Source organism: Pan troglodytes, chromosome 18 (genome assembly GCF_028858775.2).
Source record: "Pan troglodytes isolate AG18354 chromosome 18, NHGRI_mPanTro3-v2.0_pri, whole genome shotgun sequence".
In the NCBI taxonomy this organism is placed as follows: domain Eukaryota; kingdom Metazoa; phylum Chordata; class Mammalia; order Primates; family Hominidae; genus Pan; species Pan troglodytes.
In genome coordinates this window covers 75497920-75521910 of record NC_072416.2, presented here as the reverse complement: position 1 = coordinate 75521910, position 23991 = coordinate 75497920, and the positions used below count along the sequence as shown (strand labels likewise).

The 23991-nt window shown below is 41.8% G+C and overlaps 1 protein-coding gene across 3 annotated transcripts in view; it reads left to right on the top strand.

The window, feature by feature from the left end:
- Positions 1-23991, top strand: part of ADAMTS18 (ADAM metallopeptidase with thrombospondin type 1 motif 18) — a 154724-nt gene that overhangs the window by 43106 nt on the left and 87627 nt on the right. The window lies entirely within an intron of this gene.

Sequence of the window (23991 nt, the reverse complement as noted above, 5' to 3'; positions counted from 1 at the left end):
CCAGTGAAGCTGGGACTCAGTTAACAAGGGATGGGCACTAGGAAATGAAGTAGAAGAAGAAGGGGTGAGTTCAGGTCATGCAAATCACAAAATTAACATGACACCACTACCTAGGCCATGATGAGAGCTTCAGCCTTTACTCCGAGCTGAACACGAGCCAGACAAGGAGTTGGAGCAGAGGAGTGGATGGTATCACGTGATTCTGTCTTCTGTCCCAGAGCATTATCAGGTGTGCCTGGCATATCTGTGTGGTCAGCAATTGATTACATGATTGTCTTGGTGGTGTTCAATTTTTCTGCGCAACGACTGGGCGTCTTCAATGTGGAGAGACTGTTTTTCTGATACTAAAGTTTCTGGGAACATAGGTAATCAATGAAATGCATTTTTTCAGTGGCAGTATCAATTACATTTATTAAAGTTAGAGCACCTCTGTCTATTTCACCAAACCACCTTCTTTCCATGGTGTGGATGGATCCCTTTGTGGGGCTCTTTAGAAACTCAGAAAGTGAAATATCTGTATCACTTGATCTAAAATGAATTCCTGGGTCCCCTTGCCTGACCCCTTCATTAAGAAAACAATACCTTTTCTTTCTGTTTAACTTGAAATCAAGTACAGTTGTAGTTCTTGTTGTTATTTTCAGATATTGTCATTCTGTTTCTAACCCCAGCAGATTATAGGTTATTTACAAATTTCTTTGCAACTATTAAAAGGAAGATGAATTGAATCTCATTAGGGTGACTCTTCCCCCTCTTCCTGGCCATTGGTACTCTGTTAGGAATACTCAAACAATTACTTGTTATTTGACATTGACAGGTTCCAGCTCATTTGTCCCAAGCCTCTTTTTTTTTTTTTTTTTTTTTTTTTTTTTTTTTTTTTGAGACTGAGTCTTGTGCTGTTGCCTAGGCTGGAGTGCAGTGGTGTGATCTCGACTTACTGCAACTTCCACCTCCTGGATTCAAGCGATTCTTCTGCTTCAGCCTCCCGAGTAGCTGGGACTACAGGCGTGCACCTAATTTTTGTATTTTTAGTAGAGACAGGGTTTCACCATGTTGGCCAGTTTGGTCTCGAACTCCTGACGTCAGGTGATCTGCCCGCTTTGGCCTCCCAAAGTGCTGGGATTACAGGCATGAGCCACCATGCCTGGCCTGTCTTTTAGTCTTACATAAAACATAGGACTTAAAAAGGTTTGGTTTCTAATCTGGCACATTTTTCTTCCGAACTATTTGTGCGTTTAACTTATGCCTTTAGGTAGATAGACACTCCTGATTTCAGAAGTGGCTTGATGTCTTTTAGATGAAAAGGAAAAACAAAATGTAAATGTTGAAAGGAGTCATGCACAATTGAGATTGGATAGAGTCGATGGGAGGATGGTAGCATGAGAAATGGCAGCATCACCGACATATTTGGCAATAATTTGCAGTGCTGTTCCATAGAACTTTCCAGACTGTTTAGTATGGTAGCTGCCAACCATGTGGCTACTGGGCGCTTGAAATATGCTTAGTATAACCGAGGCACTGAATTTCTCATTTTATTTCATTGTAATGGATCAAATTTAAATAACCACATATGGGTAGTGACTACTGTACTGAACAGTGCAGACCCAGTGGGGTAAAAGGAGTGTCTAAAGGGCTGGGTGATTCTTCTTTTTTTTTTTTTTTTTTCTTTTTTTTTGAGATGGAGTCTTTTCTCTGTCACCCAGGCTGAAGTGCAGTGGTGCGATCTCCACTCACTGCAACCTCCGTCTACCGAGTTCAAGCAATTCTCCTGCCTCAGCCTGCTGAGTAGCTGGGATTACAGGCACATGCCACCATGCCCGGCTAATTTTTGTGTTTTTAGTAGAGACGGCATTTCACCATTTCGGTCAGGCTGGTCTCAAACTCCTGACCTTGTGATCTGCCCGCCTCGGCCTCCAAAAGTACTGGGATTACAGATGTGAGCCATTGCACCTGGCAAGGGCGGGGTGATTCTTTGCAGGTGATAAAAAATGAGACCAATGGCTCTTCTCTGATCTACACAGTTACCTGCGAAAAAGATCTGAGTACCCTCCTTAAATTTTCTTCTCCACGTATTACCAGTAATTGAACCCTGATAAATCTACATTTATTATTATTTTTTTAATTTGTTTACTTTATCTTTACCATCATTGCTTGGTTTCCACTGCCATTATCTCTTGCAGAAACCCAGGCAATAGCTTCTGATTGATTTCCTGGTCTCAGTTTTTGTCTTTCTTTTAATCCATCCTCCACAGTGCAGCCACAGCCACTCTTCTCTTTAAAATCCCTGAGGAGTCTTCATTTTTCTTAGGGTAAAGCTCAAAGTCCTTAGCATTAATGAGCATAGTAGATTTTGTAGATTTTATTCCAAGTTGTAGAATTCTGGCTATTTCAGTGTTGGCTGAACATCAGTTTTGCTAATATTTTTATTTTGAATCACATGTGGGCACACATTATCTTATTAATATTTAGGGCTTCTAAAAACAATCTACCACTTTTTACTCCTAACAGCCTATGCATACCAGTGCAGAGATCGATTCTATGCTTAAAAAATCAAATAGCTGCAAGCAACTGAGCTCCTGTCTCTATTTCACCTCTGCTCCCTCACATGGAGTTCCTTCCCCCATTCTCTCTTTGTTCACTTGGCTAACGTTAGCCTCTTTAAGGAAGGCAAAGATTCACCTCTTCTAAGAGACCTTTCGAAGAATTTATCAGGTGCCTTGAGTGGTCTTCCAAGTAGGCAGAAAACGGCTGTCTTGTGATGTCGGTGCAGCTAGAGGTCTTCCTGGTAAGAAACTGACTACCCTGAGGGCTTCATTCAGCCCTGCTCCATTGCTTGTTCGCAGGGCCTACTTCAGTGCCTGGCCCATTATAAATACAAACGTTTGTTGAACGAATTAACCTGACAGACACACACTGTCATGAAAGGAGTTTTCCGTAACACCATGCCACTCCCACAAAACAAAACAGTAACAAACAAAACCTACCCCCTCACTTAAGCTATAATCTTAGATACATTTTGTGGAATTAGATCATGTAAAGACTGGACTCCTCTTTGTTTTTTGAGATAAAGTCTCACTCTGTCACCTAGACTGGAGTGCAGGGGCACCATCAAGGCTCACTGAAGACTTGACCTTCCAGGCTCAAGTGATACTCCTGCCTCAGCCTCCTTCTTGACTAGCGGAGACCACAGGTGTGTGCAACCATGCCTCGCTAATTTTTTGTATTTTTGGTAGAGACGGGGTTTCGCCATGTTGCCCAGGCTGCTTTCAAACTCCTGAGCTGAAACTATCCACCAACCTTGGCCTCCCAAAGTGCTGGGACTACACGTGTGAGCCACTGTGCCCAGCCTACTCTTGTTTTTATTTGTTACTTAATCACGTCACTGATTCTCCACCTAATGACTTCTTCATTTAGTTGACTGCTGCCAGCTTCATTAGAAGTTGCTACCTTGACACAAAAGTACCATTTGGACATTAGTCATTAAATCGACAAACACTTATTCAGAATCTGTTAGGCATGAGATACTACTCCTGGTACCAGGAATCTGGGGATTAAAAAACTGGACCAGAATATACAAGGTTTCTCCTTTCTGCTTCCCTGAACATTGCTGAGGGGAAGAAAACAACCAGTCAATCAAGAAACCCAGTATTTTCAGACCGTGAAGCAGCAAATGAAATGGGCCCACTAGTCACTCACTGTGTGGCAGGCATTATTGTAAGTGATTTATATGTATTTATGCCTTCAGTGATCAGAGCAAGCCTGTATCCTTCATTTATCCTCATTCTGTGTTCAATAAACTGAGGCACAAAAATCAGTAACTCATCCAAGTTCACACGCCTTACAAGCAGTAGAGCCAGAATTTGAACCCACACATTTGGTTCCAGTCTGTGGCGTGATCACGATGTTTTCTGATATTATGACTTAAAGAGAAGTGTTTTTGATGAGATGGTCATAGAAGAGCTTTCTGGCCAGGCACAGTGGCTCATACCTGTAACCCCAGCACTTTGGGAGGCTGAGGCAGGCGGATCACTTGAGGTCATGAGTTCAGACCTGGTCTGGCCAACATGGTGAAACCCCATCTCTAATAAAAATACAAAAATTAGCTGGGCACAGTGGCAGGGACCTATAATCTCAGCGACTCAGGAGGCTGAGGCAGTAGAATCACTTGAACCCAGGAGGCGGAGGTTGCAGTGAGCTGAGATTGTGCCACTGCACTCCAGCCTGGGCAACAGAGTGAGACTGCACCTCAAAAGAAGAAAAGCTTTCTGAGTAGATGAATCTAGCCTTGCAGAGTGCGTAGTGCCTACAGCTTCTACCAGAGAAAGACAGAAACAGGTTTAGCAGGTTTAAAGAACAGTGGAATGCTCTGCCATCCTAGGAAGCAGTAAAGGATGGGGGTTGGGAGTAAGTGTAGTGGTGAGAGACAGCGCCATAGAGAATACAGGAGCAGGCACCATCTTTCTCATTCCAGCTTCATGGATGAGTCTGCAGCACCCAAATGGGGGCAGGAGTCATCAGTTAAATAAATAAACTCCTGGATAGAAAAGGTTGCTTTACTCACAGTCTTGTCGATGGACAAATGTAAGACATTGGCTGCCATCTCAGTTCACCTGTTATCTTAGCTATGGTTGGAGAATCAAAACTTTTTAAAATTTTTTCGGCAGAAGTTAAAAAACTCAACATCCAGCTGCTGATTTTCTTAATGTGATCATGGGAAGCCACTGATACACAGCTTGTAATCGCCTCATTACAAGAAAGACATGGCAGTGGAAGCAGTTTGCATTCAAATGCTTTACATTAAAATGTAAAGGGATATGGAGTAATTTGCAGTGAAGGAGGTATGAATGGTCAGAGTTAGGACAGAGCTTCCTCTGTGTGTGTACTCTTGAGTAGTGCATTTTGAGATTGTTTCCAAGAAGCTGGTTATCTGCTTTTATTGGTAATCTGGAAGCCTAGACATATTTGGTTTATGAAATATAATTTATCCCATGACAGCGATGACCTGAGCCATCTTAAATTTTGAAAAACATTGTAAAGTGATCCATGACCCATGACTATCCGACATGAGATGGAAATGAGCCAGAGTTTGGCAAGAAAGCCACTTTTCTTCCTGCCACACTGTGCTTGTAACAGGAAGAGAATTTGCATGACGGTTAGGTGAGCCAAGAAAATCGATGACAGCAGGAGGAAAAACTTGGAAATCACTGCATACGTTCCATTTATCTCTCAGTTACATGTAGCGAGTTAACCGCATGTGCATTTGCCTAACACATCTTATCTATGTCCCTCTGCATCTGAATCTGGGTGGGGGATATTAGTATGCAAATAGCCCTCTGCTGTCATCCCCAGCATCTGTTTGGAGTGACATTTTGGATGCTACAAAAGGCAAGCATAGTTCACCCAACAGAAGTGTTTACCCATTTGCAGGCTTCTGTAGTTTGTTGCTGCAGGACAGCACCAAGAATTTGCAGACTCACAGATTTCACAAAGTTAAATAAACTATGCTTCTATTCCAACTTTCCTCATGTTTTCTTATATTTGCATGTAATAAGTTACATGCAAATGTAATTACTGAGGAAAAACTATCTTTGGGTATATATGGATTTCTTAGCTTTGTGATAGGTGATCTGACAGCTATAAGAGAAGGAAAAAGAAAGGCCCTAGCTAGCAAGATATGACTTTTGCATAAGAAATGCATGAAGTATAAGGTTGAATTAGGGCAGGGGTCACAAAGTCAAATGTTCATAGGCACCAGACTAGTAATATAATGAGGGATGCAGAAGGGGTAGGGCTTTGATGAACTGGAGAGCTTATGCCACATCTTTATGGGGCGGCCACTCTCTAGCTGCTGCCCAGCAGTTGTACACACAAAATGGAATTTATGGCTTCTCTTGAAAAATCGGATGAAATGACAATATTGGGCTCAAATTCCTTTAGGGAAAAGTTAGCACAGAGAGGAACAAACAAAACCTGTCAAAGTCCAGGTTGGGCCTGCAGGTATAGGTTTGTAGTCTATTTTATAAAATTGGTTTTAAAACCTTAGAAATTTGGATCCTAAAGTCCAAGTTGGGTACAGGTATTTGCATCTTTAAGCCTGGTGGTCAGCCAGGTTGATGATGAGCTCTGAGCCCCTTAACTGGGCTCTGACAATATGCAGCAGCATCAAAACACTTTTACTGCTGAGTGTACACGAGGCTGTCCAGGGAGCTTGCTGTCTCGCGCAGAAATTGTACTTTGTATCACGGCAAGTTACATACATCCCAAGTGAAAAAGAAATAGAATTTCAGATGTGGAATAACCCCTAAGTTACCAAGTCCAATCACTTCATCAAATAGATAGGAAAACTAAATGCTAGCCAGAAATGTTCTGCTACTAATCACTTTTGAGACTTTGGACAGTTCTTTGTTCTCCCCAGATCCCATTTCCTTCCTCTGTAAAATCAGGGGGATGGACTGCACAATTGCTAACATCTCTTAATCCTATGATTATTTTTCTTTGTTTTACCTCAAGGCAGGGGGTGAGGAGGGGCAGGAAAAGATAAATAACTGAGAAAAAATTGGGACCAGCTGTTTCCAACATGGTGGTCATGTCTGGCTCTTCCACCCCACCCCTGGGAGAGCTTGGGAAGTCCTGTGAATCATCCAGCTCCACTGTGCACCTGCCCAATGGGTTGATGCCACGTAGCGTACTTAATCACATCTCTTAACAGCTGATTCCTAGACTTCCAGCTCCAGCTGTCTGTTTAACAAATAAATGCTGTCAGTTCCAAGGGAGGCAGGGCAGGGTTGGGTGGAGAGCTTGACATAACCCATTACCACCACAGAAACAAGTAAAAACACGTGTCTTTCTGATAGTGTGCATCAGCAGCCAGCAGCCTTGGGAAGGGAGAGCATCACTTATTCCAAAAATTGGAATCCCTGTCTTGCAAATGTGGTAGATGCTATTTATGCAGCACCAGCTTAGTTACAGAATACAAGTCAACTATTCCTTCTCAGAAAGTCACTATTTTCAGCAAACATGCATTGAGAATCAAGTATAAATTCCTTACTAGCCAAACTTAGAAACCAAATACATTTGGGTAATGATAATTTAAATAGCAAAGGAGTTAGACTTTCGATGACAAGGGATACTAACCTTATATCAAAATATTTATCTATGGCCAGGCATGGTGGCTCACTCCTGTAATCCCAACACTTTGGGAGGCTGAGGTGAGTGGATCACTTAAGGTCAGGAGTTCGAGACCAGCCTGGTCAACATGATGAAACCCTGTCTCTACTGAAAATCCAAAAATTAGACAGGCATGGTGGTGCACACCTGTAATCCCAGCTACTTGGGAGGCTGAGGCAGGAGAATGGCTTGAACCTGGGAAGCGGAGGTTGCAGTGAGCTGAGATCATTCCACTGCATTCCAGCTTGGGCAACAGAACAAGACTCTGTCTCAGAAAAAAACAACAACAACAACAAAAAACCTTATCTGAATTGATTTGTTATGGGGAGGTTAGATTTAAATATTTTAATAACTGTATATGAAATGTTGAGATTTTTTTAAAAATCTGAAGCAAAAATGGTATCAGAAGAAGAGCTGATGAACTGGATGTTAGATAATGTAGCTTACTATATACGTTTCTCTTCTTGTCTAAATTTTTGTCATATTTCATAGTAATGCCAGGCAGAATATAAAGTGTTAAATTAGTACAATCTTCACTGCTACAGGCAGTAGAAATGCCCCATAAGTTGGGTGTTAGCCAGGGTTTTCTATAACGTACATTGGTTTTTATGGCTTTTCCATTCAAAACCTTCAGACATTCCCCAATGTACAGAAGTTCAAACACTATCCTCAGAGATGGTCTGCCCTAACTTTGTACTCTTAGAGAATTTTGCATATTCCCCTATTCAGTCAGTATGATTTGAGTGTCACGCCAGTACCTTCTGAGTTCTAAGGGCACAAAATCAAATACAACATCAACTCTGCTTTGCCAGGGATTTATGTTACAGGGAAAGAGAGAGAAACTAGAGAAATAATTGTTTCCTTGATATGTGCTGTGAATGGTATGGAAGCCTACGAGGGGGCTGTGTAAATCAGAATGATGAAATGGGAAAAGGATATAATGTTTCTGATTAATTGGATGTGTTTAGCTCCAGAAGTAGAGGAGTTTCTTAAATGTAGACATTGAAGTCTTGCTTGTTTTTATGTCTCCCTTAGCACCATACATATTGCTTTATTTTTAGTTGATTAATACCAAAAATATTTACAGAGCTCCTACCAGCTGCCAAACAATGGACATAGGGAAGTCGGCAGAACAGGCACAAAGTCCCAGCCTTTAAGGAGCTAATAGGAGGGGTGAACAATAAACACAGAAGGAAACAGCTGCATGTGGCACTCTCATGTCATGATAAAGGCTGTTATGGGGGAAAAAAGGCTGACTGAGAAAATGACAAGGTTGGCTTTGTTGTGTTTGAAAGGATGCTTTGAACAGGTGGCCTTTGAAGCATCCTATTGAAGCAAAGCCAACCTTGTTTCCTCAGTCAGCTTTTTGGGCCAGGCACGGTGGCTCAGGTCTATAATCCCAGCACTTTGGGAGGTCAAGGAGGGCGGATCACGATGTCAGGAGTTCAAGACCAGCCTGACCAAGATGGTGAAACCCCATCTCTACTAAAGTCACAAAAATTAGCCAGGCGTGGTGGTGGGTGCCTGTAATCCCAGCTACTTGGGAGGCTGAGGCAGATAATTGCTTGAACCTGGGAGGTGGAGGTTGCAGTGAGCTGAGATTGCGCCACTGCAATCCAGCCTGGGTGACAGAGGGAGACTCTGTCTCCAACAATAATAACAACAAAAAAGAGGTCGCCTTTGGACAAAAACCTACATGAAGTGAGATATCTAGGGGAAGAGCATTCTAGGCACAGGAAACAGCAAATGAAAAAATTCTGAGATGGGAACTTGGCTTTTTTATTTATAGAACAGCAATGGAGTGAATGTAGCTGGAATTCAGTTAAAAGAAAAAATAAGAGGTAGAAGATGCTAGAGAAGCTACTAGATGCTGCATTTGGATTGGACTGGGCTGCAAAGTGGCTTGAAATCCATTTCTCTTGGTCAAGAATTCATCTTGTAGTGATAGAGCATGATGGTGAATGACCCGTTAAAAGCGATGCTTTGGAAAAAACAATTCTGGAGTAAGGGAGAAGAGAGATTGTCAACAGGGAGAGGAGATAGGAGACCACTGCTTAGTCTAGGCTTGGGGCAATACATGACCAGACTGGAATGAGAACACAGGAGGGACAGAGAGAGGAGCTCAAGAGATTAGTTGTTCGTTGCAATTCGTCAGTATTCTTAACTGCATAATGCCGCATTCCATAGGATGTCAGTTTGGAGCAAAGAAGGATTGGAGGAGGGGAGCACAACATTGGATCACAAAATTCACATTAAAACACACAACTTACATGGATATGAGGTAGGATCTTCTCCTCCCAGACATTCAAGCCCCCACTTCCCAAGGATGCTGACGTGTGAAGAGGAGTGTTATTAGCAGACCCAGCAGCAAAGCCTGGAATGATCCAGGGGGAAGGTTGGCTGCATGTTCCCATGTGAACTTCATGGAAAGTCTGGTTTCCATTAAATCGAGACATGCTAGCTGTTGTCTTGGTCATTCACAGTTCACCAACAGCCTTTGTGGCAGTCATGTGGTTTCCAAATGATACCCTTAAGCTTCCTTTGAAATGATCACATTCATAAGCATGGAGGAAAGAGGATTATGAGGCACAAGGGTGTCAAACAGCTTTCCTTCATCTTCCCTAGACTGAGAAAGTCTTCATGACCAAACCACTTATAAAGGTCATGTAGCTTCAGTATCTGTCCTTTTAACTGGTTGTTAGGGACCGGGCGCGGTGGCTCACACCTGTAATCCCAGCACTTCTGGAGGCCGAGGCGGGCGGATCACGAGGTCAGGAGATCGAGACCATCCTGGCTAACACGGTGAAACCCCGTCTCTACTAATAATACAAAAAATTAGCCAGGCGTGGTGGTGGGCACCTGTAGTCCCAGCTACTCAGGAGGCTGAGGCAGGAGAATGGCGTGAACCAGGGCAGCGGAGCTTGCAGTGAGCCGAGATTGCGCCACTGCACTCCAGCCTGGGCGACAGAGCAAGAATCTGTCTCAAAAACAAAACAAAACAAAAACAAAAACAAAAACTGGTTGTTAGTGTGTATTTGGCTATCTCAGGGGCTGGGAAGATATGGTATCTTTTATTGTTGTGGATATGTCTCTCCCAAATATAGGTGGAGTATCTCTGGCATCCAGGATGTGGCGTGGCTGTTGCAAGGCAGAGTAGTCCAGTTCTGCCCTGAAAGTACGTAGAATATACCCCACAAAAGAGAATAAGAGCATTGCAGGGTGAAATCTGAACTAGATTGGTGATGACCAGTAAGGACACATTCCAGAGAACAATTGAGCCAGGTATGTCTGGATCCATGGGGGAAGCTTTCTCAGTGTCTCCGCTAAACACAGGACTTTCTTTTTTCATACTTTTTGGTGTGAAAATTGAGAGGACTCTTATTTATTTATTTATTGTTTACTTTTTTGAGACGGAGTCTCGCTTTGTCACCCAGGGTGGACTGCAGTGGCATGATCTCGGCTCACTGCAACCTCCGCCTCCCGGGTTCAAGTGATTCCCCTGCCTCAGCCTCCTGAGTAGCTGGGATTACAGGCGTGCGCCTCTACAGCTGGCTAATTTTTGTATTTTTAGTAGAGACGAGGTTTCACCATGTTGGTCAGGCTGGTCTCAAACTTCTGACCTCGTGATCCACCTGCCGCGGCCTCCCAAAGTGCTGGGATTACAGGCGTGAGCCACCCCACCCAGCCGACTCTCTGATTTTAATGCCACTTAACCTCAGCCCTCACTTCTGAGAATGACCTGAGTTTACTTGCATCTCTTTGTTTTTCTGGTCCTTTTGAAGCAGGGAAAGGAACAGCAGGTAGTTGGCAGGAGGCTAGGACCTTCTGCCATTATGCCAGCCCAAAACTGGTTTGTTGTTAAAGAGTCATACCTTCAGAGTCTAGCATTTCAGCTGTCCCCCACCCCCACCCTCTCTGGAACCTTTCCTGAATCTGAACAGAATGTGTGTTTTTTAAGAGTGTGGGCAGGCCATGGAGTCAGACAGCCCCCTGATATAGAAGTGTTAATAAAGTACCCATCAGGTAGAGCTGCAAGGCCAGGCATGGTGACTCACGCCTCTAATCCCAGCTCTTTTGGAGGCCAAGGCAGGTGGATTACCTGAGCTCAGGAGTTTGAGACCAGCCTGACCAACATGGTGAAACCCCATCTCTACTAAAAATACAAAAATTCACCAGGCATGATGGCAGCACTTGTAATCCCAGCTACTCCGGAGGCTGAGGCAGGGAGGGTTGCTCGAACCCAGGAAGTGGAGGTTGCAGTGAGCTGAGATCGTGTCACTGTACTCCAGCATGGGTGACAGAGCAAGACCCTGTCTCAATAAATAAAATAAAATATAAAATTAAAACAACAAAAAGCAAATAGAGCTGCAGTGAGAGTCAGTTGAAATTCTGCAGATAAAATGCTCTGTGCGGTGTCTGGTGCATAGGAAACACTGACCCCCAGATGGGTATGTTAAAGGAAGGCAGGGAGAATAAGAAGGAAGGGGCCATACCAACATCTGTTGATTATGATTAAACCACTGAGATTAATTTATAAATGCTGAAGCATAGGTTATGGCTGCTTATAAACTATATGCATTTTAACATTTTTACATTTAATTTTTTAATATTAAAATGTATGCAATAGATGTTAAGAATATCAACCATTTTGATATTAGTACATAGAGCTTAAAAAGAGTTTCTTAGAGGTACATACTCTTTTGAGAATGGGCACAGGCATAACTTGGACAGAATCTGCTTATACTTTCCAAACCAATACAGAGTTTTGAATACAGCCATGACTCTGTATTCTGGTCTCATGGGATTTGAGCTGTTGAAGTCATTAAGTGTTTATTTCAGTAGAAATTATAATTAGCTAAATCAATTTTCATCAATATGTTATTAATATCTATTAAGAGCTGCTAGATGACATTTACATCCGTACAGACGGTTATAGTTGAAGGGCTTTGAAGACAGAGACTGAATCTGTTAATCTTTGTGTCAGGAGCATAAACCACTGCATATAGTCAAAGTCATGTTAGTTAATGTTGTTCTGGAGCCCCAATGGGTTAGTGAGTAAAGTGAAAGGATAATTCATTTTGAGCCTCTTGGAGTATTTGAAGTAGCTGAACATCCCAGGTGAGGGAAGAGAAGAAAGCCAAGCATTTCTGAGGACCTCGGCAGCAAGATTTTTGGAACCTTTTTTCTAGTCTACCGTTATCAGCATGACTCAGAAAGTCACAGAGACTGAGCGTGCATAGACACTGCATGCCAAGATTGGAGATCAGGATTACTTGGACAAATCAACTTTGCCCAGTGATGCAGCTGCGTGAACCACAGGCGGAGAGGACTCAGTGAACATCTGTGGAGTGACCTTGAAGTGCTCAGGTGTTCACTGGGAAGGGGAGGGCCTTTACCTGTCTCATCTTAAACAGATAGGGCCAGACACGGTGGCTCACACCTTTAATGCCAGTACTTTGAGAAGCCGAGGTGGGTGGATTACTTGAGGTCAGGAATTTGAGATCACCCTGGCCAACATGCTAAAACCCAGTCTCTACCAAAAAATACAAAATATTAGCCAGGTGTGGTGGCACGCACCTGTAGTTCCAGCTACTCAGGAGGCTGAGGTGGGAGAATCGCTTGAACCTGGGAGGTGGAGGTTGCAGTGAGCCGAAATAGCTCCACTGTACTCCAGCTTGGGTGACAGAGTGAGACTTTGTCTCAAAAAATAAATAAAATAAAAATAAACAGATGGCCGGCATATAAGGTGACAACTCTAGTCCATGGTCACAGTCTATTCTGCCACATTCTCCATAAAGTCCACTTTGCTTAGTTCTCCCAGCAATAGCCATTCATTTACTCTTTAAGGCCAGTAGCAAGCGTTCTTCTCCCCATGATGCTAGCCAAACCAAAAAGAGATTGTTGCTCCTTTTCAGTGGAGCAGGAGGATGAGATTGAGCCTTCAGAATGGACGAAGGCTGGAGTTAAACATTTGAATTGGTGAACCTTATGGTGGTGAAGTTAATAGGCCCAAGAAGGCGCCTCATGAGAGAAGCAGCCTCATAATTTCCTTGTCATTGGTCACTTCTCTTTCCCATCCCCACCAAAACACACCAACCAGTCAAAACTAAAACCTAGAGTCCTTGGATTGATCATCTCTCCAAGGTAGAAAAATTTATGGTTTCTCTTCTGTCTTTAAATATCTTCAGTTACTTCTGTAAGAATTTCATCAATATGTGTCTTTTCAGGTCTTCAAACCTTGCTTAGTTCTTTCATTGTTTTTCTCAATAAACTGAAAGAATATTTATGCTACTTCCCAGAATTTCAAGTCCAATTGAAGGGGAAAGTTATAATATAAACACACTGTTAGAAAAAGGCCAGACTTCTTGACTTCTTGTTCCCTCAAATAGTCAAATGTAATCATAATGATAATAAATATGTATTGAGTGTTATATATGTGCTGAGCACTATTTTTAGCACTTTTGTTTCCTTTTTTATTTTTATTTTTTTGAGACACAGTTTCACTCTGTCACCCAGGCTGGAGTGCAGTGGTGTGATCTGGGCTCACTGCGACCTCTGTCACCTGGGTTCAAGTGATTCTTGTGCCTCAACCTCCCAAGTAGCTGGGATTACAGGTTCACACCGCCATGCTTGGGTAATTTTTGTATTTGCAGTAGAGTCAGGGTTTCGCCATTTTAGCCAGGCTAGTCTTAAACTCCTGACATCAAGTGATCCACCTGCCTCAGCCTCCCAACATGCTGGGATTACAGGTGTGAGCTACCGTGCCCAGCCTGTTTTTAGCACTTTAAAAGTATTAACTCATTTAATCCTCTAAAAAATCATCTAAGTACAAGGCTTGTTTTTTTTGTTTGTTTTTTTGTTTTTGTTTTTGTTTTTGAGACAAGGCCTCACTCTGTCACCCACTGGACAGCAGTGGTGCAATCACAGCTCACTGCAGCCTCAACGTCTTAGGTTAATGCAATTCTCCTACCTCAACCTCCTGAGTAGCTGGGACTATACCACATGCCACCACACACACCTGGCTAATATTTTATTTTAGTAGAGATGGATCTTGTGATGTTTCCCAGGCTGATAAACTCCTGGGCTCCAGTGATCCTCCTGCCTTAGACTCACAAAGTGCTGGGATTACAGGCATGTGCTATAACACCTGGCCCATTGCTGCTGAATAAAATCCTAAACATCCTTTTACCAGTGGTTTTCCTCAAAGACTTTCTCAGCATTTTCTTTACTTAGTCTTTAATTTTTCTGATGTTTCTTTCCCTCCATCCTCACCCCAACCCCTGGACCATGAATTTCTATTTCATATTGATTATACTTTAAGTCTTTCCCTTATTCTGAACTGAGATTTCTCATTTGGGGGTATTCTCGTACATGCTGGGCAACAAATCAATGACTTACTCTTTAGTGTTCTTGCTTAGATTTAAAAAAATTTTTAAAGAATGTGACATCTTGACTGAGGTAAGAGCATTTTTTAGTCGTTGCAGATAGATTCAAAATTAAAAAGTGAAAAATAAATTAATTATTGATGACCACAAATATGTCTTTGCTAGTATTTTTCCAGGCAGCCTACTGGGGCTACTTTGTTCTATCTGTGAATTAGTCTTTACTAAAAATAAAAACAGAATAATGATACTGCCCATGGGGCTGTTTTTATTATTATTTCAAATACTTCTTTAAGATATGCTTATATCATTCTATTTGAAGTTCTGGCTCTATTGTTACAAACATTATTCGTTCATTAGATCTTTTAAATTTTGATTATTTAATAGGTAGAAATAGTGGGATACAAATCACTTAAGACATGGTCCCTGCCTTCAGGAAGCTTATTTATAGCTTCCTAATTTTCTTGATCTTTAAAGCTCTTCACACTGAACTATTAAAAATTAATTGTGCACTCATCCTAACACTAAATTTGTCAGTTACATCTGGAGTCTGCAGTCTCCCTTTTTCTGTTAAATCTAAAGCCTGTGATGGAATTGAAATATGACCAATGAAGAGTATATTTTAGAGGAAACTTTAGGGAAAATTCATAAAGTGTAATTTATACCTGGCATGAGTCCTTTAAGAATTATTTTGGCCCTTGAGGCCGGGTGAGGTGGCTCATGCCTGTAATCCCAGATCTTTGGGAGGGTGAGGCAGACGGATCACTTGAAGTCAGGAGTTCAAGACCAGCCTGGCCAGTGTGATGAAACCTTATCTCTACTAAAAATACAAAACCTAGCCGAGAGTGGTGGTGGGCGCTTATAATCCCAGCTACTCAGGAGGCTGAGGCAGAAGAATCACTTGAACCTGGGAGACAGAGGTTGCAGTGAGCTGAGATCACTCCACTGCACTCCAGCCTGGGTGTTGCAGGGAGACCTTGTCTCAAAAAAAAAAAAAAAAAAAAAAAAAAAGAATGATTTAGGCCCTTGAAATCTAAAATAGAAAACACCTGTTCACAAATAAAACACTTGTTTTTATCTTATTTTAAAGAATAAAACATTAAACAATTTAAATAGAATATTGACTCTGGGTCAGAATCAATTTAATTTTTAAGCTTTAGCAGCTAAGTCACATAATGGAATTTCTGTATCTTCTGGAAAAGACAAAACACAATGCAGGAAGAAGCAATGTGAGTTGACCCTGCAGCACACAAAGTCCAGTAGGGGGTGCAACCCAGTCCTTTCCGTCAGCTTGACTCTTGTCTCTTGAGGGAAAGGGGTTGGTTCCCTGGGTGGAGAGTTGGGGACAGCTCTTCCACCACCATCAACCTTTGGCAGCCACATCTAAGTGGACTTGGGGCCTGATATGGTTTGGCTTTGTGTCCCCACCCAAATCTCATGTGGATTTGTAATTCCCAGTGTTGGAGGAAGGGTAGGAGGTGATTGGATCTTGGGGGTGGATTTCCCCCTTGCTATTCTCATGATAGTGAGTTTGCATGAGATCTGGTTGTTTAAAAGTGTGTAGCACATACCCCTTCACTCTCTCTTCCTCCTGCTCCAGCCATGTAAGATGTGTCTGCGGCCGGGTGCAGTGGCTCATGCCTGTAATCCCAGCACTTTGGGAGTCTGAGGCGGGTGGATCACCTGAGATCGGGAGTTCAAGACCAGCCTGATCAACATGGAGAAACCCCGTCTTTACTAAAAATACAAAATTAGCCGGGCGTGGTGGCCCATGCCTGTAATCCCAGCTACTCAGGAGACTGAGGCTGAAGAGTCGCTTGAACCCGGGAGGCGGCGGTTGCAGTGAGCCGAGATCGTGCCATTGCACTCCAAACTGGGCAACAAGAGCGAAACTCCGTCTCAAAAAAAAAAAAAAGAAAGAAAGAAAGAAAAAAAGACGTAAAACCCTTTGCCTTCTGCCATGATTGGAAGTTTTGAAAGTTTCCTGAGGCTTCCAGCCATGTTTCTTGTACAGCCTGTGAAAACATGAGCCAATTATACCTCTTTTCTTTATAAATACCCAATTCTTAGGTAGTTCTTTATAGCAATGAGAGAACGGATGAATCCAGGCCTTTCCTGTCCTTTATTGTAGGAGGAGCCTAAGGGCGTCCATCTCCTTCTTAGCAGGCCACTGGGTCTCTGCTTTCTTCCTGTTCTCACCACCCCTTCTGCTCCTTAGCTCTGAGACGTCAGTCTCTCAGTTCCATCTAGACTTCCCCATCATGGACCAGGAGAGGACTTCCGGTCTCTCAAGAAATGCCTCCTCAGAAAAGTGTTCCGTTACCTCCCCTCTAAAATTAGCTTCCCCGCTCCTCTCACCCCTTCTATTATTTTCTCTCACAGAACTTTGCTCTTTTTCTTCATACTTATTTTATTTTTTTGAGACGGACTCTCTCTCTTTCACCCAGGCCGGAGTGCGGTGGTGCGATTTTTTGTGTTTTTAGTAAAGACGGGTTTTCATGCCTGTAATTCCAGCACTTTGGGAGGCTGAGGTGGGCGGATCCCCTGAGGTCAGGAGTTCGGGATCAGCCTGACCAACGTGGTGAAACCCCGTCTTTTTCTTCACACTTTATACAGAGGAATAATATTTCATTCCCATTTGTGATATTTGCTGGTTTAGCCCCTGGTTCCCCCATTGAATTGGAGGTCACAGGAGACCACAGATCTGTCTCATTCACTGTTACTCAGCCAGAACTTTGCTTGTTTTCGGTATCTCAAAATGCTTTACACACTCCACAAATAAACAGATGGTTTCTTTTGCGTGTATTGGGTTTATATTTTTAAGCAATAAAATGTATTTATTTGGTTAGATTCCAAGGTTTTCTAACAAACTAAAGCAGAAAAATAATACTTTTCTTTTTTAATATCTAGCACTGTAAAATTCTTGTTTTGTTATAAAGAATTCTTCTGGATTTTTGTCCTTGTCACTCTGAATAGGAAGATGACAGGCTATGTGAGACAAAGTGTTTGTCTCAATATAGGATGCCCATTATTATTATTTTTTAAATTGCTTTCTCAGTGTGGAAGTTTTCTCTATGCATTTGAGTTGTCTGCAGTTTGCATGTAACAGGGAGAAAATAGAAAGCTTCCAAACCGGTTAGTCCAGTTAAAGCACTTAAGTGGCTTAAGCCTTTGATATTAGTTGAGCCAAGTAAGGAAGTTAGTAAGGCTGGAGGGCTTTCAGGGATAATTCACTTTTTTTTCCCCTTCTATTCTGTGAGGGACTTTAAATGGTGTTTTTGGTCTGCATGCAGCTTGAAAGAGGTGAGGGCATGGAGAGGGTCCTTCTCAGAGAATGAGGGTCCTGAATTCTGCCTGTGCTTCCTGCTGGGTTTTCCTCCCAGGGAGTTGTAAGGTTAGGTTAAGGTATTGCACTGAATGCTTATGGCTTCATGTCTGAAATATAGACAAGTTCATGTGCATTATAGTCTTGAAATTGTCACTTCCTATGTCTGGTTTCTTTCTCTGATATTGGCATGCCTTCAGCATGACCTCCACTCTGAAAAAAGTCTGGGGATGAAGAAACAATTTTTTTTTTTTTTTTTTTTTTTTTTGAGATGGAGTCTCACTCTGTTGCCCAGGTTGGAATGTAGTGGTGCAATCTCAGTGCACTGCAAACTGCTCCTCCTGGGGTCAAGCGATTCCCCTGCCTCAGCCTCCTGAGTAGCTGGGATTACAGGCGCCTGCCACCACGCCGGGCTAATTTTCATATTTTTAGTAGAGATGAGGTTTCACCATGTTGGCTAGGCTGGTCTGTAACTCCTGACCTCACGTGATCTGCACTCCTTGGCCTCCTGAAGTGCTGGTGCTGGGATTACAGGTGAGAGCCACCACGCCCTGCCTGGAGAAACAAATATTTACTAGCTGATAACAAGTGGCATGCATCAGAGATACTCAGGTGGCCCCTGCTGTCACAGAGTGTGCAATAAAACTGCATATGAGGGATGGTGGGGAGAGGGTTGCATTTTGTTTGTTTCCTTATTGAAGATAGACATAAAGCCAGTAAACTGTGACCTGAGATTATTTGGAAGTGAGAGAGTATAATTTTCTTTATGTTATTTTTTTATTTCCATAGGTTTTTGGGGGACAGATGGTGTTTGGTTACATAAGTAAGTTCTTTAGTGGTGGTTTGTGAGATTTTGGTGCACCCATCACCACCTGAGCAGTATACACTGCACCCAATTTGTACACTTTTATCCCTCTTCTCCACTCCTACTCTTTCTCCCAAGTCCTCATAATCCATTATATCATTCTTATGCCTTTGCATGAGAGAGGATAACTTTTTTTCTTTTCTTTTCTTTCTTTTTTTTTTTTCTTTTTTGAGGCGGGGTCTTGCCCTGCCGCCCAGGCTGGAGTGCAGTGGTGCGATCTCAGCTCACTGCAACCTCCGCCTGCCGTGTTCAAGCGATTGTCCTACCTCAGCCTCCCAAGTAGCTGGGACTATATGCCTGGCTAGTTTTTGTATTTTTAGTAGAGACGGGGTTTCACTGTGTTAGCCAGGATGGTCTCAATCTCTTGACCTCAGCCTCCCAAAGTGCTGGGATTACAGGCATGAACCACCGCACCTGGCTGAGAGGATAATTTTCAATAGGGTCATGAGTACGGCTTCTCTGAGAAGATGGTGTTTAAATTGAGACATCAGCAATGAGCACCAGAAAGCCAAGTGAATTGATAGGAGAAGACCGTAGGGGAAAGAAAAAAAAATGTGTGAAAATGCCATTTAGTATGGAATAACTTACTAGATTCAAAAAGTGAAAGGAGCGTCCTGTTTAGAATGGTGTGAGAAGAGGAAGAGAGGACAGATAAAGCTGGCAGGTTCTGCAGGGAGTTGATTATGCAGAGATTCGTGGGTCAGGAATTTGTGATTAATACCAGAGTGAATGGAAGAAGTTGATTAGTGCTAGACAAGGACTCTGGCTGATGTGGGGAAACCCTATTGGATAGGACAGGTGGGATTTGGGACGTTAATAGAAAGTGTCCAAATAAGAGATGTGAGCATCTACCAGCATGATGTGTGCTAGATCTGGAAGGGTGGGCTTCTCTGAGGTATATCCTGAAGATGTGATGGCTGGGATTTCTCGAGTTGTGAGATTTTACTTATCTTGCCTATTGATTCTCTTGTCCCATAATCTTCATAAGGCCACGAATGTGAACCATTTCATTTACTTGTGTACCATTCTTGTTTATGGCAATGCCTGAAACAGGACCAGGACTCAGGTGCCCAGCATGTGCTTGTGAATGAAGACTCCGTCTTTGATTTCAGGCTCTACACATCATGTCGATGCCACAGCTCCTGAGATGACTATCCTGTGTTACCACAAATTACAAGATTTCATGATCTTAATGGCTGGATAGTATTCCATTGTGTATATATACCACATTTTTATTTGTTTGTTGACAGACACTTAGATTGATTCTGTGTCTTGGCTATTGTGACTAGTGCTGCAATAAACACTGGAGTGCAGATATCTCTTCAACATACTGAGTTCATTTCCTTTGAATAAATACCCGGTAGTGAGATTGCTGGATCATATGGTAGAACTATGTTTAATTTTTAAAGGATCCTTCGTACCATTTTCCATAATGGCTATACTAATTTACATTTCTGCCCACAATGTGTAACAGTTCTCATTTCTCCACATCCATGCTAGCATTTATTGTCATTGTGATAATAGTCATTCTAATAGGGGTGAGGTAATATCTCATATGGTTTTGATTTGCGTTTCCCTGAAAATTAGTGATGTTGAGCATTTTTTTCATATACCCATGTTGGCCATGTATATGTCTTTTGAGAAGTATTTATTTAGGTTTTTTGGCCATCTTAAAAATCAGATTATTATTGTTATTTTTTGCTGATGAGTTGTTTGAGTTCCTTACATATTCTGGATATTAACTCTTATCGGATACTTAGTTTACAAATATTTTCTCCATCTGTAGGTTGTCTCTTTAGTCTATTGATTGTTTCCTTTGTTGTACAGAGGCTTTTTAGATTGATATACTTCCATTTCTCTGTTTTTGCTTTTGTTGCCTGTGCTTTTGAGTTTTTCTCCAAAAAATCCTTGCCCAGACCTATGTCATGAAGTATTTTCCCTATGTTTTCTTCTAGTAGTTTCAGATGTCTTACCTAAGTCTTTAATCCACTTTGAGTTGATTTTGACATATGGTGAGAGGTAAGAGTCAAATTTCATTCTTCTGTATATGAATATCCAGTTTTTCCAGCATTATTTGTTGAAGAAACTGTCCTTTCCCCACTGTGTTTTTAGTGCCTTTGTTAAAAATTAATTGGCTGAGGCCGGGCGCGGTGGCTCACGCCTGTAATCCCAGCACTTTGGGAGGCCGAGGCGGGTGGATCACGAGGTCAGGAGATCGAGACCATCCTGGCTAACACGGTGAAACCCCGTCTCTACTAAAAATACAAAAAATTAGCCGGGCATGGTAGCGGGCGCCTGTAGTCCCAGCTACTCGGGAGGCTGAGGCAGGAGAATGGCGTGAACCCGGGAGGCGGAGCTTGCAGTGAGCCGAGATCGCGCCACTGCACTCCAGCCTGGGCAACAGAGCGAGACTCCGTCTCAAAAAAAAAAAAAAAAAAAAAAAAAAAAAAAAAAAAAAAAAAAAAAAAAAAAATTAATTGGCTGTAGATGAGTAGATTTATTTCAGGGTTCTCTTCTGTTCCGTTGTTTTATGTGTCTATTTTATTCCTATGCCATGTTTTTTTGGTTACTGTAGCTTTCTAGTATATTTCGAAGTTGAGTAATGTGATGTTTCCAGCTGTGTTCTTTTTTGCTCAAGATTGCATTTGCTCTTCAGGGTCTTTTTGTGGTTCCATATGAATATTAGGATTGTGTTTTCTTTTTTCTTTTTTTCCGTTTTTTTTTTTTTTTTTTTTAATTGAGTCAGGGTCTTGCTCTGTCACCCAGGCTGGAGTGCAATAGAATGATTTCGGCTCACTGCAGCCTCCACCTTTCAGACTAAGGCAATCCTCCCAGCTCACCCTTCCAAGAAGCTGGTACCACAGGCATGCACCACCACACCTGGCTAATATTTGTAGTTTTTGTAGAGACAGGGTTTCACTATGTTGCCCAGGCTGATCTCAAATCCCAAAGTGCTGGGATTATAGGCATAAGCCACTGCATCCAGCCTTGTATAAACATTTAAAAAATATTCTTTCAATTCATGAACACAGAATATCTTCTTCTTTATTTGCATCCTCTTCAATTTGTTTCATCAGTGTTTTATAGTTTTCATTGTAGAGATCTTCACCTCCTTGGTTAAATTTATTTGTGTGTGTGTGTGTGTATGTATGTGTATATATATATATATATATATATATATATATATATATATATATAGTAGCTATTATAAATGGGATTGTTTTCTTGATTTTCTTTGAGACAGAGTTTTGCTCTTAATGCCCACTCTGGAGTGCAGTGGCATGATCTCTGCTCACTGTAACCTCCGCCTCCTGAGTTCAAGCGATTCTCCTGCCTCAGCCTCCCGAGTAGTTGTGACTACAGATGCCCACCATCACGCCCGGCTAATTTTTGTATTTTTAGTAGAGACATGGTTTCACCATGTTGGCCAGGCTGGTCTCAGACTCCTGACCTCAAGTGATCCACCCACCTTGGCCTCCCAAAGTCCTGAAATTACAGGTGTGAGCCACTGCACTTGGCCACCTTCTTGATTTCTTTTTCAGATAGCTCACTGTTGGCATATAGTAATGCTACTGATGTTTTGTGTTGATTTTTGCGTCCTGCAACTCTACTGTGTTCCTCTATTCTAATAGTTTTTTTGATGGTTTCTTTAGAGTTTTCTCTTTATAAGATCATGTTATCTGAAAACAGGGACAATTTGGCTTCTTCCTTTCTAAATTGAATGCCCTTTATTTCTTTCTCTTGCCTAATTGCTCTACCCAGGACTTCCCGTACTGTGTAGAATAGAAGTGGTGAAAGTGGGCATCTTTGTCTTGTTCTGGATCTTAGAGGAAAGGCTTTCTTTCAACTTTTCCGCATTCTGTAGGATGTTAGCTGGGAGTTTGTCATATATGGCCTTTATTGTGTTGAGATGCACTTTTTCTATACTTAATTTGTTGAGAGTTTTTATCATGAAGAGATGTTAAATTTTATCAAATGCTTTTTTTGCATCTATTAAAATTATGTTTTTCGTTGTTGATTCTGTTAATGTGATATATCATGTTTGTTGATTAATGTATGTTAAACTATTGCAACCCTGAGATGAATTCCACTCGATCATGGTGAATGATCTGTTTAATGTGCTGTTGAATTTGGTTTGCTAGTATTTTGTTGAGGATTTCCACATCTGTGTTCATCAGGTATACTGACCTGTAGATTTCTTTTTGTTCTTGTCTGATTTGGGTATCAGGGTGATGCAGGCCATGTAGAATGATTTTGGAAAACTACCCCCTCTTCAATTTGTTTTCAATAGTTTGCAAAGGATTGGTATTAGTTCTTCCTTAAATTTGGTAGAAATCATCAGGGAAGCCATCGGGCCCTGGGCTTTTCTTTGATGGGAGACTTTTTATTACAGATTCAATCGCCTTAACTCATTATTGGTTTGTTCAGATTTTCTGTTTCTTCATGATTCAGTTTTGGTAGACTGTGTTTGTTTGTCCAGGATTTCTCTATTCTTTCTAAGTTTTCAAATTCATTGGCGTTAACCACCTACATCCAAAATTAGATCCCAAAAATAACCCAACTTAATATTGCACCTCAAGGAATTTGAAAAATAACAACAAACTGAACCCAAAATTAATTAAAGGAAAGAAATAATAAAGATCCAAGCAGTAATAAATGAAATTTAGACTGAAAAAAGAATGTAAAAGTTCATGAAACAAAAAGTTGGTTTTTTAAAAAGATAAAATTAACAAACCTTTAGCTTAGACTATGAAAAAAAGATTAAAGTCAGAAATGAAAAATGTGACATAACTGATACCACAGAAATAAAAAGGATCCCATAAACATGTGAGAATATCAATAAAGCACAGACTTTGATCCAGCAGGTTTGGGGTGAGGCCCACGATTCTGAATCCCACAGGTTCCTGGGTGAGGCTGAAGCTACTAGTCTGCAGACTACACTTTCCCCAGCAGGGTCTTGGGTATCAGGGAACTCTGATATCTAGAGAAGATAGAGTATAGCATTTGCTGAAAGAAAGACAAGGGTGCATCTTGGCTGCAAAATCAGGTACGAAGATATCCATACTGTGCCATCAACTTGGAAAATGAAATTGTGATTAAATGGGCTTCCCAGGGTCTCCCCTTTCTTCTTGATTTGGTAAATATGTCTCTACATTATAGCACCACTCATCAGATTCTCTAGACCCCCACTTAGAGATCACATCACTCATGCCTTTCTCTGCCATCCTTGCTAATTTTTTTTTAAAAAATTGATT